Source organism: Salvia miltiorrhiza, chromosome 3, assembly GCF_028751815.1.
Source record: "Salvia miltiorrhiza cultivar Shanhuang (shh) chromosome 3, IMPLAD_Smil_shh, whole genome shotgun sequence".
Taxonomy (NCBI): domain Eukaryota; kingdom Viridiplantae; phylum Streptophyta; class Magnoliopsida; order Lamiales; family Lamiaceae; genus Salvia; species Salvia miltiorrhiza.
Genome location: NC_080389.1, coordinates 23,280,598 through 23,285,583, shown reverse-complemented (window position 1 = coordinate 23,285,583; position 4,986 = coordinate 23,280,598). Strand labels below are relative to the sequence as shown.

General features: G+C 46.3%; 1 non-coding gene across 1 annotated transcript; it reads left to right on the top strand.

Moving 5' to 3' along the window:
* Nucleotides 1–3,666: 3,666 nt before the first annotated feature.
* LOC131019215 (small nucleolar RNA R71) lies at nucleotides 3,667–3,773 on the top strand. The gene has a single exon (XR_009100136.1). It is a non-coding gene; the product is annotated as a small nucleolar RNA R71 (small nucleolar RNA).
* Nucleotides 3,774–4,986: the final 1,213 nt, after the last annotated feature.

Here is a 4,986-nt window from a genome sequence, read left to right as displayed (position 1 = left end):
GGGTTTTCTCTCTATTTTGTGTTTGTTGCTTGAGAACAAGCAAGAATTTAAGTGTGGAGGGGTTGTTTACCTCGTATTTGGGCAGTTTTTGCGTATGTTCTGCTGTGCTTTCGAGCGTGTTTTCATGACTTTTGCCTTGTATTTCACGTGCTCGATGATCTTTTTGGGTATGCTACTGTCGTATGCAGGAATTGGGAGTTACCGCGCGTGTTGGCATCGTTTGGAGCAGTTTCGGAGGAAAAGCTCACGGCCGCCGCCGTCCCACGGCCGCCGCCGTATACGGCGCCGCCGCCCCACGGCGGCCGCCGTCATGACTGCGGGCGCGGCCCCACGGCGCGGGCCGTGCAAGTTTTGGTGCGATCTGTGAAGGGGCCTCACGGCGCCGCCGTCCACGGCGGCCGCCGTGCCTGTTCAAATCCGGCAGTTACGGATTTTCGTATAAAAACCCATTTTTAGGGTTTTTCTTCACACCTTCGATGAGAACAGCCTCTAAGGCGATTTTCCACTATTTTCCATTGTTTTTAGAGATTTTAAACATCAACTTTCGTACTCGGATTCATTGGATTGTCGTTGCTTGATCGTTGCATTCCGTTGGATTTGTTTCACTCGGATCACTACGTTTGTAAGAATTCGATTGTTTCTCTTGGTGTTATGAATCCTTTAGTTTATTTGAATCTTTGTTTTATGCTTTTGATAAATGTGATGATTGGAGATCATTGTTGTTGAGTTTGATAATCTACGTGATTCGTAGTTCGTTGCTATTGCTTACGCTTTTCTTTTCTTGTTGGTGAATGTTTAGAGATTTCTTTTATGGTGATTAAGGTTTTCATTGTGCTTGAATCGAATGCTTGTTTTAGTTTTCATGCTTTGGTTTCAAATTGATTGAAGGTTATGAATATGATCGTTGGTTTAAAGCTCTAGATTAAAACCCTAGTTGATTGGTTTAATGCTCAATTGCATGCTCTTAGTTCTTATATGTTTTCTACGTTAGTTAATGTTTCCTGTTCTTTCTGTTTATGCCTTGGTGATTAGAGAGCGAGTTAGTGACAGACCCAATTACCCGATTAGAGTGTTTAGATTTCCTTTCAGTTCTCGTGAGCAATACGATTAAAGCCCTGCTAAGTCTTCCTTGTGAGACGACTTGAGTCACCTTACCACCCTAGGACGACCTCGTATAAATTCGAGTCCATCCGTTAGGTGTTTTTGGATGAGTCACAGCTCCTTCCTCTAGGTTGATCCTGTGCATGCATGTGGCTGGGCTAATGCCACGTATGTCACCTAGGCTCCATCCCAGCGCTGCTTTGTTTCTCTTCAACACCTCGAGCAGCGCCGCTTCTTACTCTAGAGTCAGAGTAGACGAGATGATGACTGGCTTCTCATCTCCGTCTTCTAAAAAAGGCGTACTTGAGATTGGTTGGGAGTTCCTTCAATTCGAGTGCTGGTTTCTTTGCCTCCATCTGTTCATCCATCAGCCGCTCTGAACAACACTCCTCCTCTAAGCTGGGCAGTGCAAGTTTGGGCAATGCAGGGTTACTGGGCAGAGCAGCGCTGAACTCTTCAACTTCCCGAGCTAGTTCTTCCATGTCTGCTGATCCAGCGCAAACTTCCACGCATTCCTGCTCCTGTAAAAATACCTTCTCAACCAAGCCATTAATAGCATCTATATGTGAGCATTCATTCATAAGGTTAACCGAAGGCATAGCCCGATTTTTATGCACTGAGAAAGGCACCGACTCCCCCAACACTGTCATTTTAATAGTTCCATGTTTGACATCAATCAACGTGTTAGTGGTCGCCATAAATGGTCTTCCTAATAGTAGAGTGTGATCCTTACCATTCTCATGTACATCTCCAATCTCAAGCACGACAAAATCAACGGGTACAATCAAACCCCCGACTCTAACTAAAATGTCCTCTACTATACCACGGGGGTACCTAACGGACCTATCAGCAAGTTGGAGGCACATGCGAGTAGATTTTAAATTACCTAACTCTAGTTGTTGAAAAATAGAGTAAGGCATCAAATTAATCCCCGCCCCCAGATCTAACATACCTGTGGCTTCCTTACCATTTCCCAAAGCAATATTAATCACAAAGCTACCTGGATCTCTCTGCTTTGGTGGTAAGGATTGCTGCATCATGGCGTTCGCTACTTCCGAGACCAACACCTTCTCATTGTCGCTAAATCTTCTCTTGTTAGATGCCAAATCCTTGAAGAATTTTACATATGCAGGCACATTTCTGATCACATCAAGAAGAGGCAAATTCACATTTACCTTGGCCAACATATTGTAGAATTCCTCAAACTGTCGGTCCTGCTTCTCGTTTCTCAGTCTGTTTGAAAAAGGAACCGGTGGTCGATAGGGTGTAGTAGCTTCGTGGAGCTTGACCTCCTTCGCCTTCTCTCTTTCCTGTTGTTGGTCTACCTTCTCTCCATCAGTCGGGCTGGTCAGAGCGGAACTCGGTAGCTCTGGTCTGGGCTGGGCCAAGCTCGGCAACTCAGGCGAAGTGATTCCGCTGGCGAAGTGATTCCTCTGCTCTGGAGATTGACTTCGCTGGCCTGGCTTGGTTCCGCTGGCCTGGCTTTTGATTTCCCTGGCCTGGCTTTGTTCCGCTGCTCTGGTGAAGGTAGAGCTTGGCTGCTCTGCTCTGGTCTGTGCAGGAACATCAACTTTGTTATCCACCATCTTACCACTTCGGAGAACAGTTACTGCTAGAGCTTGATGTGGCTGAGCAGGTTGGCCATGAAACTTCCCGGGCTGCTGTTGTTGTTGGATTTGATTTAAAGTACCGGAAAGTTGCCCGACAGTTGTTTCAAGCCTTTTTATGGTAGATGTTTGAGACTCTATATTCTGCTTTGTCATCTCCATATTTTGCTTACTAATCTCCATGAAGGCTTGCAAGGTATCCTCGAGAGATGTTTTCTGAGGTGGCATGGGCTGTGCACTCTGCTGCGGAGCTGATTGTTGGTGTTGGTATGGCGGTCTATATGGTTGGGAGGAGCCCTGCTGCGGTGGGAAGTATGGTGGTTGTTGTCGGTAGCTCACTTGGGGTGGTCGACGGTATTGATTCCCCCCAAAGTTTTGATTTCCCCATCCAGCATTTGGCTGATATCGCCATCCTCCAATGACATTTTGTTGGCCTTGATTCATGTTCTGCCCATAAGGTCTGCTTGGCCCTTGATTGTAGCCTTGAAATCCTTGTGCCGCATAGACCTCAGCTTGTCCTTCCGGAGTAAACTCTCCCATTCTATGGCACTCATTGGCTCCATGGCTGAAATCTCCACATATACCACAAGGCTCAACGTACTGTAGGGCTGGATTTGGCGTGGCTGACATCGGCAGAACTGGATTTGGCTGAGCTGGCATCGGCGGCGTTGTCATCGGCAGAGCTGAATTTTCCTTCTTGTCCATCGTAAGATGCTGCACTTGTCTCACAAGATCAGCTACTTGCTTCTGCAGCTCAAACTGGTTTGTTACGGCACTAGCCTCCACTCTCCGTCCACGGACTGACTTTTGTTGGGAGCTCTCGGCCAAAGTCTTGAAAATCTCTTTTAGCTCTGTTGCCGTCTTTCGAGCTATGTTGCCTCCTGCCGTACTATCCACCATAAATTGGGCAGTTTGCACTAGCCCATCGTAGAAGAACTGCATCAACATAACATTGGTGAAGTGATGTTGAGGGCATTGACGGATGAGTTCTTCATATCTCTCCCATGCTTCATGCAAAGGCTCGTCCGCTCCTTGGGTGAACTCCATTATCCTCGTTCTCAGCTCTTGTGTGTTGTGGCTTGGGTAGTATTTCAGCATGAATTTTTCACAAGCATCTCCCCATGTAGTGATAGAGTTGGGCGGCAGAGATAGCATCCATGTCCTCGCCCGGTCCTTAAGTGCATAAGGGAAGCACTTGAGCTTGAGTTGGTCCTCTGTGAGAGTAAGCAGAGGAATCGTTTGCACTTGTGTGCAAAAATCTCGGATGAATTGCAGAGCATCCTCGCTTGGCATCCCGTGGAACACCGGCAGCAAATTTGAGTCATTTGGTTTGAGATTGTAGTTTCTCACAGCAGTGGGGAGCACGATTGCCGACGTGTTGGTATCTCCGATTACCGGCCTGGTGAAGTCTCCCATGTATTCCATGTTCTGGGCCATCTCATTCTTTTCCTTGTTTAAATTCTGCCTAGGGCTGAAATTGGCGGAGCTGGCCTCTTCCTCCTTAGTTTGTTTTGCCGTTTCTGTCGTGTGCTCTTTATCGGCAGAGCTGGCGTCCTCTTTCGTTGGCTGCTCTGAAGGCTCAGAGTCAGAGCTGGCTGGCGAATCTAGTTTCTCCTCTCCTACGCTCTGCTCTGGTAGTTCAGAATCAGAGTAGGACTTGGCAGAGCTGCCTTCTTCCTCTTCTACAGTCTGCTTTGGAACTTCAGGTTCAGAGTCAGAGAAGAAATCTTCAGTTCTGTTACCTGTTTCTCCGTCAGAGCTGGAGTTTGAACCGTCTGCTCTGTCGTCCCCGATCACTCCCTTGCAGCTATTCTTCCTGAAAATCCATTCGCTCATACTATGCAAAGGAGACACCAATTTGCCTTTAAGACTATGGCGTCCCTGCATGCACAACACTGAACAAACGGATTAAACGCACCGAGTGGAAGAAACGTAAAAACAAAAATGAGAAACGCTGGAAATTAAATAAAGCAAGTAAAAACGACACAACTAAAACGCCTAAAACATTCCCCGGCAACGGCGCCAAAATTTGACTCAACCTAGAACACCTCTAGTTTGACTTGCAATAGAACAAAGACATCCTAGTGATGGTAAGTTGACCCAGTGTCATCTCTCAAGGAAAGTCATTAAGGGCTTCTAATTGTATCGCAAGAAAAACAGTAGAGAAAGCAGTAAAAAGATTGATTATTAAACTAAAACTTGGAATTAAAAACTTAATTAAAAACCGAACTTAAAATTAAACTAGGCGAATTAAACTATTAAACCCTAGGCAAGATTT